This window comes from Lissotriton helveticus, chromosome 2_1 (assembly GCF_964261635.1).
Source record: "Lissotriton helveticus chromosome 2_1, aLisHel1.1, whole genome shotgun sequence".
NCBI classification, from domain to species: domain Eukaryota; kingdom Metazoa; phylum Chordata; class Amphibia; order Caudata; family Salamandridae; genus Lissotriton; species Lissotriton helveticus.
This window is the reverse complement of record NC_136059.1, coordinates 252,487,546-252,502,706: the sequence shown is the minus strand read 5'-3', so window position 1 is coordinate 252,502,706 and position 15,161 is coordinate 252,487,546.

Genomic DNA, 15,161 nt, shown 5'->3' with positions numbered 1-15,161 from the left:
GCTGAGAAGGGTCAGTTCATTTTAAAACAGCCAGAACAGGACTATTGCAAACATTGCCTCGTGTTTCTTCAATTACATCTTTTTTAATCAATTCGTAAACGATCGCTAGCAAAGCTTTTTCACCCTCATTAGATATTTTGTATTGGGGAATTCGTGGCATTTTGACATTGGACTTTAATGTTACAACATATGGTGGAATTTCTAGAAGACCGACATCATTAGGACCAGTGGCCCAAAGAATATCTGGGAGAAGTGACAATTCTGCTGGAAGTGCATCTCTCGACAAATACATGGGAGAAACTACTTTCTTACCTAAAGTAAGTTGTACTCCTGAAGGAGAACAATACAAAGTCGCATACAATCTTTTTAGCAAATCCAAACCTAACAAATTTTCACCACAACCCGTTGTCAGAATGAGGGGTGCTTCGAATTCGCAGGGACCAACAGAAAGAGACAAAGGGTCAGAAATTGGATTTCTAACTGGGGCGCCAGAAAAACCTACAGAAACTTTCATTTCGCCAGACAAAGGTGCGCCAGGGAGTTTGGAGTGCATAATAGAACTCTTTGTAGCACCAGTATCCAACAGAAAAGGCTCTGACACACCTGATGTAATCACCTCAACATAAGGTCCACTTTGATCTACTGGAACTGAAACAACTCCCTCTCTTTGTCTAAGGCTGTCCTAGCAATCATCACCTTCCCAATGCTCATCTTCTGTGTAATAATCATCAACGTCAGATACGTTATTTTGCTGATTAAATCTGTTCATAGAGTTTTGTGGTGGAAGAGGACGTGTGTTCTGAGGGGCGTTTCCACGCCCTCTACCACTAGGTGCTTGCTGACCGCCACGATTTTTCACACCAGAAACTCCATTTGCACGTTGTAATAGAATAGGACAATTATACTTGAAATGACCCTCTTGTTTGCAATATAAACACTGGTTGGGGCCTACAGATACACGGGGTTGGGTATACTCGACTCTCTGCGAGTTCCTCTGATACTGTTGAGGCTGCTGAAAAGTATTTTGGTAGTGATTCTGACCATTATTATTTTGATTACCACCACCACGTGGCGGATAGGCTTGCTGTAGCAAAACCTTCGTTTTCAGTTCTTTAGTTTTCTTTTCTACTCTATCTTTCTCGTCTTTATCTCTATTTTCATAATATTGGGCAGTGGCCAATATCTGGGCTGAAGATGAGACTGCCCAAGAACTTTCTGAATCTTTTAATTTTTTACACAATTCTGGAAGCAGATTGTGCACGAATTTATCGACAAACAACCTCTGACCACCTTCTGTGGTCATATCTTGACCGCTGTGGTCAACGAACGTGTCTTCAAATCTGGTGAAGAAATCTGAAACTGTTTCTTCTTTCTTCTGCTTGCATGCAGACAACTTATCCCAATTTACGCGTATTGCAGGCATTATCGTTTTCATGTAATCTACTATTTTACCAGGGAGTTCTGCTATCAAAGGCTCAGGCTTGGCACCACCAACTTGTCGGGCATCTGCAGCAGTAATATTAGCCCATATGTCACCCAATTCCTGGTCATGATCTATATGACAAATTTTACCCCATAAAGGCTGTGGAACAACATTTCCAAATAACATATCGATGTCAGCTAAATTCATTATACATGACCCAGCAGTTTGCGACAACTCTTTATAGTACCCTGCAGGATTTTTACGCGGATCGGGTAATGTTTGTTTGAGTGCTAAAACTTCAGCTCGCTTCCATGGGACATGTACCCATACACGTTGGAAATGTGGCAGAATAGGTGGGACAGCAGTTGTGTCACCCTCTCTCCATTGTGGGGGAACTTCTCTCATAGGGTATTGTCGCGCCTTTTTCCTACTAGATGCACTAGGCTCAGATTGTGACTCAGAACTGCTCCCCTTACTCCGATATGATAACAATAGTTCAACTGCTTTCTCCACATCTGGACCTACCTACAATCATACCCTCTCCGAACTTAAACCGCACACGACACATCTCTTGTGGGATGCATTCCTGATCATTGTCTTCTAAATCCTCGCAAAGAAAAACACTCATCTGTTCGAAAACATATCTCTGTGTCGCTGCTTCCCATTGATGGAAGACTTCCATGACAGACTCTACATCATATTTTACCGTGTCCATGACCCATTTCCGTGCTAAACTATTCAATGAATCTCTCTCTTGATAATCAGGCAGTCGACTTCGCAACTGTCTTCTTCCCATGTTAGGGGTCGTAGTAGGCGACCCGAAAAGAGGTAAAAGAAGGTTAGTAACAGTGCTGGCCATTTTCTGCCGAATGGAAGGTGAAACTGAAGGGAGAACGGATGGAAAAACGGGGTGAGATAAGGCAGGGGCAGAGATGGCAGAAGAGGTATCAGGGGAAATAGAGGGGGCACTAGGCAAAATCGTAGAAGGAGCATTAGGCGACGTGGAAAATACAGTAGGCAAAATCGTAGAAAACACATGTGAAACAGAGGTGGTCGGTGGGCCTGGAGAAGGCTGCACCGAAGAAGTAGGAGCCAGCTGAAGAACAGCTGGTGGGTGCTGTGGAGGAGCAGGAGGCGTAGTTCGCGCAACTAAAGGTTGCGGGGGTGCTGTGGCATTCTGCGCATAGGGGGGTGGTGAATTTAGTAAATGCGACATTAATGGGTCTTTTTCACGCTCTTTTGCTGCCTCTTGCTGAAGAGACGGGAAAACCGGATAACACTTATCTATTGCCATTTTACATTGCCTGTGCAACTGCTCATTCATCTGCTCTTCTTCATTGTCTTTAAACTGCACAGCAGCTTGCATTACTGAAAGTCCCCCTTCTCTCTTATTTTTCTTAGCTAATTTGATTTCCTTTTGTTTGGCTTCTTTAGGCCATAAGCGGAAAGAGTCAAACATTGCCGGCCGGGCTTTCTTTTTAAAGAGTTTTACTTCAAGGTTGTCTAAGATTTCGGAATCAAAGCTACCATACTGGGGCCATTTTAGAACACGATCTTTTCTGGTGTATTTAATCCATACTTCATTGTAGGTGATGGGGCCTACCCCGTGTTTCACATATAGCTCGTAAGTTGGAGTTCCAACTGGAGGAACCGGACATGAGTCCTCCAATCGGGAGTCCCTATTATTACCACCAAGACAAAACAAATTCCCAAGTCTAAGACCAGGCATCTTCGCTCTCTAGTCTAGTTCCAAACTTCAAAGGATTATCGATTACGATATTTCTCGTGAATACACGAGTCCTTCGGTTTTGGTGCTTGCAAGTACCAACACAAAACTTTTTTATCCCAAGGATACCAAAAGTAAGACCAACTAAGGTCTGGGAGACGCTCCACTTATACTTAACTGAAATATCGTTGACGTCACCAGAAGACTCGTCTTAGTGTTTCGCTCTACCAAACTTCAAGGGTCCAAATCAGGGCGATAGCCAGGGCAGCAGTCCTTGTAGCCGTCGGGAAGCGGGGAACCTCGCAGCAAAGACCTTCGGACCACGTCGACATGCAGGGGTCGATGAGGTGGTTGGCCGTCCTCCGGAATTTTCACACGAAGCTCCTCACAATCTTCTGGCTGACTGGTACCACTGGAATCGCCCCACGTTGGGCGCCAGCTGAGGTACTGGGTTTTTAAGAACCGGCACAGAACCGGTAACCCAGCGGTGTCAGGGTACACCCAGAGACCTCGGGTTCCTCCTGATCCAGACCAACAGAAACTCAGAGTCTTCTAGGTGAAGTCAAGGATCGATTTTATTGGCTGCAACCAAGGTAACAAGTGTCCTAGAATACAACACACGGGGAAGTATATTCTCAGGAGACTGCTCGAAATTACAAAGTCAGGCTTCTCTTCTTATACAGAATTTTGGGCTTCAGGCAAAACATTCTTGGTTGTAAAGTAAATCGTTAACATATTTTTAGTACAAAGAAAAAGCAGAGTCATAATGACATGTCCATATTTCACTTCGTGCTGCCTACAACAAATCATTTGGCAAGGCCCAACATTTCATCAGATATCACTGGACCCCTAATAAAAACGGGCACCTCCCCACCATAAAGTAAGTGAAGCAAAAGAGGGGAGATAGATGTGAGTCGAGATATGGCAGGTGTGCGCGCTGAAATGGTTTTATGGTTTGTTGAGCCTAGATGCTATCTTGCTCGGCCACTGGGAGGGGAACTGACCTAACGAGTTCGGCCTGGGGCAATGGTTCCAACTTGTACAGGTCATGGAAAAGTCGATTAAGGAGTATGTGTCCTTGTGGAATTGAATTCAGCTGGATTAAGGCCTATGTAAAGGGCCACACATAAATGGGAGCCAAGGGTTAAGGACAAAAATGACGATTTCGAGGTGAAATCGTCACTCGAATATGCTGAAAATATAAGTACATGATGTGCTCGTCATTCTCGGTCTTTTGATCCCAAATTCGTCATGTTTCGACGAAGTTTTAATTCTCGAGTCCAGAACTATTATATGAATCCAGATTTTCAGAACCACACGGACGCGCCGATCACGCGCCGGAGTCAAGCCAGAGTCCAGCCCGTCTGCGCCTGTCCGCGAATGACCGGGGCGCGGAGCAGGACTTTATGGCACTACCCCTCAAACAATTACTGACACCCTAAGAAGCAGCAGCCAGCGAATTCATTATTCGAAATCAGACCTCCTTACACTTGGTAAGAATTCGATACAAACCTGCTTTCACACTATAGACCCTGATTTCATACCCTCGTTTTGTACTCTATGTAATCAGTCACTTCCCACGATAATCAAAACTTCAGGAAAGACAGCTAATTTGAAGATGATATTGCTAAACTGTAGGTCCATGACTAAACATAAAATAGAAATCCACGACCTATTGATAAACAAAGATCTGGACGCCATGTTTCTCACAGAGACATGGCTAGAAGAGTCATCCTCCCCTGATATTCTAGAAGCTATACCTTCTAATTACAGTCTTCTGAGAATTGACAGACAAAAGCAACGTGGAGGAGGACTTGCACTCATCTGTAAGGTAGAGTTAGAATGCACCTTAACAAAATCAACCATAATCAATAGTGAGTGTGGTATATTTACAATAAAATTGGAACCTACAACTACGATTACTGGTCTACTTATTTACCGGCCTCCAGGAACTGCGGTGCCTTTCTGCAGCCAACTTATTGAATAAGCCACCCAGCTTGCAGTTAGACACAAAAATGTAATCATCTTAGGTGACCTTAATCTTCATTTTGAAGATATTAACTCCAGTGAAGCACAACTTCTAGCGGCCGCACTCAACTCTGTAGATATAAAACTCCTTTCTACAATCCCTACACACCAGCAGGGACATCTTCTAGACCCGATTTTTGTAAATTGGGAGGGTATTAAAATCTCACCCCCGATTCCATTAATTTGGTCTGACCACAGTATGGTGCCATTTGAGATAATAAGAGAACCCACAAAAAACATACCTACGAAACATCCTCCTCACAAACGCCGGAACTGGAAAAAATTCACCCCTGAACTTTTTAAAAACATGCTAGCTGAGCAACCTCCAACAACAGGCAACTCCTTGCAAGAGGTTTGGGACAACAACGAACTATGGATAGCAAAAGTACTAGATAAAATTGCTCCCTGGACCACCAAACCTCCAGCTAGACAAGCCAAAACCGCCCCATGGTTTTCAGAGGAACTCAGAACAGTAAAAGCTCAATGTAAATCAATAGAGCGTAAATGGAGGAAAAATTACGCACCTGAACTTAAAGAAAGCTACAGAACTGAACTAAGAAAATACCAGAAAATGGTTAGAGCGGAGAAAAGCTATCACTATAAAAATAGAATTGAGGAAGCAGATAATCCTACGAAAGAGTTGTTTAGTATCTATAGAGAACTCACTATTCCCACACGATTAGATACTTTAGACACATACTCCGCTGAGATATGTGATCAAATCGCAGATTTCTTTGTAGAAAAAGTAGAAAGAATTCATGCTACTTTTGTAAGCAACACAACTCCCGCAAATAGCAACGTAGATAATAAAGACACCCAAATGCACAAATCTCCACTTACCAGGTTCACTACCCCGGATAAACAAGATTTATTGAAAATCATTAATGGAATACACTCTGGCTCCCCCATCGATACCTGCCCACCGGAACAATGTAAAGGAGTTATGGATAGTACACTAATTGATCACATCAGTCACGTGATCACTCTATCCTTTCTGGAGTGTTACATGCCAGAAATCTGGAAAACTGCTCAGGTGATCTCTTTAAAAAAAAAAAAACTAACATTCATATTTCCCAATTCCAAAATTTACGGCCAATCTCACTCCCCCCCGTTCTGTGCCAAAATCATAGAAAAAGTGGCAAATAAACAACTAATGGAGTTTTTGGAGAAAGAAGCCCTTCTTCATCCTTCCCAGTCAGGATTTAGATCAGGCTATTCTACTGAGTCGGCAGTCCTATACTCGACTGAATGCATTTGGAAGATGGTGGACGAGGGCGAGACAGCAGCGTTGGTCCTTTTGGACCTTAGTGCAGCATTTGACACCGTGCTGCACTCAACGCTGTTGTCTCATCTCTCGGACATGGGAGTAAAGGGCCCAGCACTTGCTTGGCTTCAATCTTTTCTGACCGACAGAACGTTCCAGCTACACTGCCCGCCCTTCAGATCATCTTCTCGCAAGGTTAGCCATGGGGTTCCACAGGGCTTCAGTTTGAGCCCTACGTTATTTAACATCTATATGGAACCCCTGGCACACATTGCAGAGGATTTTGGGGTGGGCATTGTCAGCTATGCTGACGACACCCAGTTGGTGTTCAAACTGACCCCGGATCGAAGAGAACTTGCCACCAATTTCTCGAACTGTATGTCGGCGGTAGCAACCTGGATGAACAACAACTGTCTCCATCTGAATGGAGATAAGACAGAGGTTCTGGTGGTGGGGAGAGATGTCTCTGCATGGTCTCATGCATGGTGGCCCAGTGAACTGGGCAAGCTGCCTATTCCCGTAGAGACGGTTAGAAATCTAGGCGTTATGCCGGATTCTGACCTCTCCGGTAAGACCCAAGTTAATAAAATAACGGGAAAATGCTTTGGCATACTAAAATTTCTGCGTAAGGTACTTGACCTCCTTCCCACTGAAGCCAGGAAAACCATAGTCCATGCTCTGATAACACCTCATGTGGACTATGGAAATGCCCTCTTGATAGGTCTCAGCCAGAAGGGCCTTCACCAACTACAATGTGTACAGAACACAGCAGCCCGACTGGTGCTCGGTCTCCCAAGAAAAACATCTACTAAAGATGCCTTATCCAAACTCCATTGGCTCCCCATTAAAGAGAGGATTAAATTTAAGACTCTTTGCTATTTAATTCCCACTAGATGCCAGTTTTTTTGGGGGGGGGGGTTCCTTCGGGGAGTTGGGGGATAATCTAAATGTAGTAGAAGACAAAAGCAGAACAGATTATTCTGCCGTACAGATGCATTGTTGTGTTCTCCATTTGCTATGACGTGTTACCACCTACTGCCGCCCGGCCTTCGGGATGTGGGCTGATGGGCTGTGTGATATTCAACCATTGGTTTGAAGCCTGTGATGATTACGAATAGCACTGTCGGCATCTTTGTTCTATTGTATGTGAAATAAATCTGCAACAAAAATAAAGTTTTCAAAAAAAAAAAAAAGACTCTTTGCTATGCCCACCGTATCGCTCAGAACAGAGGCCCTGACTACCTGAAAAGTCTTCTCACCATACACCGCCCGATTAGGGATTTAAGATCATCAGGTATGATGTTATTTAAACTCCCCCGAATCACAAGAGCTAAAATGGGAGGTAAATCTTTCCATTACCTGGCCACAAAGTATTGGAATGCACTTCCGGTCCACCTGCGGATGGAACCTTCCGAAATGAGATTTAGGGCAAAATTAAAAACCCACTTGTTCCCTAGCAAGTAACTCTTCTACTGAGCTCCAGGTCACTGCTCCTCTGGATTAGTATTGTATTAGCAGTTAGCGCGGGGACACACAGTTTTGTGCAGCCAGGCGCTTAATAAATGTTTTATTATTATTATTATTACCTTGAGAAGGGCCTGTTTCGTTAACTTGAATATCGGGTTCCCTTTTAGTGTCTGTTTGTTGGTGGTGAGGAGGGCTAGTGGGTCAGTGTTGTCAAGGATGGCCCTCTCTAGTAGTAGCCAGTTAGGGGTGTTTTGTTGATTTTTTAGTATCCACTGCATCCCCTGTCTGGCCACAAAGGTGGACTGGAAGGTTCTCAGGACTGCAATGTTGAGGCCACCTTGTTCTTTCCTCAGCCTCAGTTTCGGGAGGCCTATTCTTGCTTTTTTGTCTCTCCAGATGAATTTGTTAAGTATTTGGTCTATTTTCTTATGGAAGTTGTCCGTTAGTGCTAGGGGAAGCATGCTCACTAGGTAGTTAACTATTGGAGTGATCATCATTTTAACTGTGTCTATTCTGCCCCACCAGATGATAAACTTGGGTGACCAGTTTTCCAGTAGCCCTTGTATCTTGTCTAGGGTGTTTTTCTCATTTTGTTCGAGGGTAATTCTTAGGTTTCTCCCGAAGTTTACTCCTAGATATTTGACCGATCTCGTTTGCCAAGCTAGCCCTGAGTCTCCCAGTACCTCTTTGGTTGTGTGTATATTCAGTGGCATACACTCTGATTTATCTCTGTTTAGTTTGTAAACAGAGTGAGATGCGTACGTGTCAATGGTATGCATGAGGGCCGGTATGGACTTGACCGGATCTTCTGTTGTGATTAGTAAGTCGTCCGCATAGGCGGCTAGTTTAGCTGTGGTGTTGTTAATGGTTATGCCTGCTATGTTCTTATTGGCTAGGATGTCCCTGATCAGCGGTTCTAGTGCTAGTAGGAACAACAATGGGGATAGAGGGCAGCCTTGTCTGGTCCCTCTTTGGAGGTTGACAGGGGACTAGGTCGTTCCGTTGATGGCTATCTGTGCTTTGGGGCTTTTGTAGAGGGCCATGACCCTCTATGTGAAATTTTCTCCCAGGTTGTATGCCTGCATGCACAACTCTAAAAAGTGCCAAGAGACTGTGTTGAAGGCCTTTTCCGCATCAAACGTGATTGTTACTGCCAGGTTGTTTGAATTTGAGCAGTGTTCGATGACTTGACAGAGCAGTCTTGTGTTGTCGCTTGACATTCGAGTTTTCATGTATCCTACTTGTGTGTTTCCTATTAGTTGTGGTAGCATTCTGTTAAGTCTCGTTGCTAAGATTTCCGCGTATATTTTGCAGTCTATGTTTATGAGTGATATTGGTCGGTAGTTTTTCGGCCATTGTGGGTCCTTACCCTCCTTGGGGATGACTATGATGTTGGCCTGTGACATTGTCTCAGTTACTTCCCCCTCTCTCCCGCAGTGGTTGAAAACTTTCGTTAAGACTGGTGCTAGCTGGTCTTGGAAGGATTTGTAGAATGGGGCTTGTTGTCTTTTAGGACCTTAATGGCTATCTTGACTTCGAGTGTTTTGATGTCTTGGCCTAACGCTAGTGCTTCTTCAGTCGATATCTTCGGTAAGTTTAGGTTCTCAAGGTAGGTCTTGGTCCCCTCTGTGTCTAGGTTGTCGTCTTTGTTGTAGAGCTCCTTGTAGAATTCCATGAAGATGTGTAGGATGTCCTTGTGATGGGTGTGTGTTTTGCTGGTGGTGTCTGTAATTGATGTGATGTAGTGTTGCCTTTGCTTGTGTTTGCGGTATGTGGCTTGTATTTTCCCTGCCTTGTTAGAGCTTCGCATAGGTTGATTTGTTTATATTTTTTTATCCATAGTCCTGCCCGTTCGCTAAGGATTCTGTTAAATTCGTATTTACTACTCGTGAGTTCTGTCAGTATGTGTTGGTTTGTGGTGTCTCCGATGTGTCTTCTTTCTAGTAGTTTGATGTCTTTTTCCAGCTGTGACAGCTGAGCCTTCGCCTCTCTGTCCCTCCTGGCTTTGATTTCTATTAGCACACCTCTGATGGTTGCTTTGAGGGCCTCCCACAGAATTTTAGGGTTTACGTCTGGTGTGTCATTGTCCTTGATGTAGTCATCAATGGCTTTCTGGACTCTGCTCTTATCTTCTTGTTTGGCGATGGTAGCGAAGTTGAGTCGCCATCTGCGGGTTGTATGTTTGTTGTGTCTCCCTGTGAGGTATAGGCTAATGCAGGCATGGTCCGATATTGTTCTGGCCGCGATGTCTGTGTTTTTTATTAGGTGCGTGTGGGTTCCTGAGATAAGAATGTAGTCTATTCTTCTGTATGAGTTGTGTGGGTTCGAATAGAAAGTATAGTCTCTGGTATCGGGGTGTTGTAGTCGCCACGGGTCCACTAAGTTAAATCTTTTGCATACGTACGTTAGCGTCTTGTGGGACGTTGGGGTACGTGCTTGGGATTTTGATTGCCTATCTAGGGTTTGGTCTAGTGCCATGTTGAAGTCGATCGCTACAACCGTCATGTTGTGTGAACTATTGGCCTCTAGTTCCTTTGCTATCCCCTCCTAGAATAGTGTGTCGTCGGTGTTTGGTGCATAAATGTTTGTCACTAGTAAGGTTTCCTCTCCTCTTTTCAGCTGCGTGATCAGTAGTCTGCCTTCGTCGTCCTGCTGCACGTTCTCAATGGTTATGTTTGATTTGCTATTGATTAGGGTAATGACCCCTCTCTTTTTACCCACCGCCGGCGAACAGGCGACCTGCCCTATCCATCTGGCTCTGAGTTTGCCCGCTTGAGCTGTGGAGAGTTTGGTTTCCTGCAGCAGGATGATGTCTCCCTTAGTCTTGGCTAAGTAATCTAGCACCTTTTTTACTCTTGATATGGTGGTTAAGACCTTTACATTGAGAGAGACGATCTTAAGGTCTGTTGATAGTGTCTTGTTATTAGACTGTGTCATTTTACATTTACATTTACATTTACTACTGCGGTGGGCTAGGTCTAGTCTGGCAGTGTTTGACCTATCTTTGGAGGTTCTGTGTTGTGAGCTACCTACGCATACAGGGTCTGGTGTTTACAGTGTTGTGGGCGGTCTATCTAATGTATTTGTATTGGCCGCGACAGAGACATTGACAGTACGGACATGACTGACAAAACACACCTGACGAACCACATGAACACACCCCCCTCTTCTTTCCTTCTCTCCTCTCCTCCCACCCTCTTCTCCCCCCTCCCCCTACACTATTGCATTGTACCCTGAGCGTGCGACAGCAAGGTCCCACCCGCCCCGCCCTGACCCCGGGATATTAGGGATAAGGTAGTTTACAGCGTTCAGGCATAAATTCTAAGCTTGCTTAATTAAAGGATATATTGAACTGTGAAATAGAACTGATTCTTGAGGTAGGTTTTGTTGCTGGTCTGTGGCGTGGAAAGTCTTTTTCTGAGGTACCCTTAGGAACCTGTATCTTGAGATCTGTCTTGTTAGTCCTGGGAGCTTCATCTTTGGACCGTGTGTGAATTTGGTGAGGCACTTCTTTTGATCGATGGGGTTGAGGCTTCCATGTCCTGTGTCAGTGGTCCTTCAAGATATCGTGACAATTCTCCTGTATCTTCGAAGGTTAGCACGACCCCCTTGTTGTATATTCGGAATCTCATCAGACCGGCGAAGGAGAAGGTGATGTTTTCTTTTCTCAGCTTGTCTCTCTGGGCTAGAAAGCCCTTCCGGATATCCACTGTTGTTTTAGAGTAGTACTGCGTGAGGATGATTTTGTGCCCGTTCCATAGCAGATTAGGGTTCTTCCTTGCTACGCCAAAAATGGCGTCTGTTTGGTGTGAGCGAATCGGTTTGCATATTATTGGTCTGGGCCAGCTCTGGTCATTTGCCTTCTGGCCGGGACTCTGTACGCCTTGTCCAGCTCTAAGGGGCTGTCGAACTTGAGTTTTGTTAGCTCGGTTATAAGGTTCTGTATGAGTGAAACACATGAGCCGACCTTGTCTTCCTCTCCCTCAGGTACTCCCAGGATTCTTATGTTACCCTTCCTGTTGCGATCTTCGAAATCAGCTGCTTGTTGGCGTAGTTCGGCCGTAGCTTTGGCGATGTTGCCAATGGCCTTCCCTGTGAGTTGGGATCTGTCTTCTATGTCGCTAACTCTTTGTTCCACCGCTTCTAGCTTGTTGTTGGATGAGTGGATGTCTGCTCTTATCGCCGCGAGTTCGAGTTGTATGGTATCTGTTGTTTTTTTAGTTGACTTTGCCAGATCATGTACTTCAGCTAGCTTTTTGAGGATACTGTCCAACGTGCTGCTGATGTCTGCTTTTTGTTTGATGGGGGACACTGCGTTGCTTTCATGTCTGTTTTTCTTTTGCTGTTGTGCCAGTTTATCATCTCTATCTGCCATTTTCTTTAGCTCTATTTATGGCCTGTGAGGTACAAAGTCCGTTGTCGCTTCAGCGTGCTTTGGCTGTTATGCTCTCCTTAGCCTCGCTAGTGGCCTTCAAAGCCCCCCAGTCCTTTGCCTCTGCGTACTCCTCTGTGTTTTGGGCTTACTGCCGGTGTTGGTCTACTTTGTCCACTTGTCCTTAACTTCGCCTTGATTTTTGCTGTTGGCTTTGGTCTGTTTGTGGTAGTTTCTGGCCACTTTGGAACTTCTCTTTGTTTTCCAGCGTGTGTTGTTCCGCTCAGTCAGCAGTGGCTGGCTTTGTGCTGGCTGCTAGAACACCGTGGGTTATCACCGTGTGTTGTGCTCACCCTCGCTGTGTTCCTCTTAGCGCTATCGCTGGTTATTAGGAAAGTTGTCTCTGTTTTGTGATACTTTGCTTCCTTCTTGTACTTGCTTGGGGTGGTGTGGGGTTGGCCGGATGTCATGCGCTTTGTGTAGTTCCTATCTCCTTCCCCACTTTGTTTGCGATGTCGCTCCCCTCCTGCGTTTGGTAGCCCTGCCTTCCGCCGCAAATCCTTGATGCTCCTTAAAATGGCCGCTATTACGGGTTTGTTAGGCAATTCCGCTTTCGTACTTTCCCCCTGACTCCAGACTGCTCCCGTTTTCGTGCCGCCACTGTTTTACCAACTCAGGAGCGCGGGCTTTGACTTTGCAGTCTTTTGTCTTTGGGTGATTACACGGTCGTATTGTGTTGTTGGTCTGCCTTCCACATCATCTGCGGAGTCGCTCTCTTCCTACGTGCGGTAGCCCTGCCTTTAGCCGCTCCACCTTGCTGCTCCTTAAAAAGGGCCGCTCTCACGGGTTGAATGGGCAGTTTCGCTTTCGCTCTTATCCCCTTGCCGTTCACAGTTCCCTCTTCGTTTCCGTTCCTTTGCTTTTGTTTCTCCCGTTTGTTGGCTGTTTGCTTCTCACCTTAGGATGAAGTTCTGCCGGCTTTCTAGCAGCTGCTGTACTGCCTTCTTGAGTGTTTTGTCCTCGGCTGATTCCTCGGTTATTTTGCGCTACTGCACAGCCTCCGTTGCACCTTTAAGATGGCGGCCCCCTGCTTGTTCCGCAGTTTCACTTTCCTCCCTGCTTGTGGTATGTGGGCCGGCTTCAGCTCTTCTTTGGTTGAGTGCCTGATCGTCTTCGCTGACTTTCACCTTTTCGGATGCTGATCAGTGGCAGTTGGTCCTCTTTATATCTCCTGCGTGCTAGGTCTGTCTGTGCTTGTCTGCAACGACTCCCCCTGCTTCTGAAGATGGCCGCCCCCCGGTAGCTCATCACTTTCGCTTTCGGCTGTCTCTTTTTGTCTTCGGTACCAGCGGGCCCCCGGTACCTCTTTGGTGCCTTTCCGTTAGAGCGGGAGGGGAGCCATGCAGGGTGTTTTGGCACTGACCTCTTTGCTGCTGTTGCGGTCGTGTCTTTGTCGTTATACTGCCGCGATGGTCCTAGCACATCGGCGCCATCTTGCTTTTCGAGCTTTACATTTCTAGTTTACTCGTTCTATCGATTTTAATATTTTGCGGGATCTACTGGCTTTTGTCGATTATTCCGTTCGATGCACCGCACCTCCTGATTCCGTGGTTGAGTTTCTGTCCTCGTTCAGGCAGTTTTGGCTCGCTGTTTTTTGTTCTAATCCCTGGGTTTGGCGGAGCTCTGGACTTAGGCAGCTTCCCTCATTGCCGTCCAAGCCACGCCCCCACTGACCATGTCATGAGTGATGTAATATGTGATGTCATCAGCAGTACATTGCGGGCGCGCAAGATATAGTTAGCTGAACTAACTATAACGGGGGAATTTCGATGGTTTTGTATGAGTGAAATGTCCTGCAAACTATAACATGTGTAAAACCTATGTTTTTTTCAGTATATATATATATATATATATATATATATATATATATATATATATATTCATATTCACTGAAAAAAACATAGGTTTTAGTCAAAGTTATAGTTAGTTGGACATTTCACTCATACAAAACCAGAGAAATTCCCCTGTTATAGTTAGTTCAGCTAACTATAACTCACGCTCCCGCAATGGACTTCCAATGATGTCACATATTACATTACTCATGACGTGGTCAGTGACGTCACTGATGACATCACTGATGACATCATCCAGTGACTGTGTGTTTCTGTAACGTTTAAATATGTTTAATATATAGGGATATGCGTATTGAAGAATGAGTGGGTGTATAAGTGTCTGAATGGATGATTTAGTAGGTGCGTGACTGACTCTTTAAGTGAGTGATTAAACGAATCTTACTGAATGTATGGGTTAGTGAGTAAACTGTGTGAATGTCTGTATCCATCTGTTGGTGTGTAAGCGGCTACATGGGTTTGTGAATAGCTACATGAGTGTCTATATGGGTTATTGATTGGATGTCTGAGTATCTGAATGGGTGCCTGAGTGTTTGTGTGGGTAGGGTTGTTGTGACTCTGTGCATAGATGTGTGACTGGGTGATTCACTGGGTGCATGGTTTCAAGAGTGCATCTGTGATGGACTGTATGTGTGGGTGAGTGTGTGTATGGGTGTGTTAGTGAGTGAATGTATATCTCAGTGGTACATGTGTGAGTGACTGCATATGTGAAAGGCAGTATATATGTGTGTTCGTGTATATACATGGCTATAAGTGAGAGTGTGTGATTGTGAGAGTGGCTGTATGGATGAGTGTGTGCTTGTATCAGCGATTGTATAAGAGTGTAAGAATGTGCTAGTATTTGTATGAGTAATTTAGCTGGTGTGTGTATAAATGTTTAGGTGAGTAAATGGTAGTGTGATTAATTATTTGCATGACTGACAAGGTGTGTGAGTACCTTAATGGATGAGTGGCGGTGTGTGAGTGTCAAT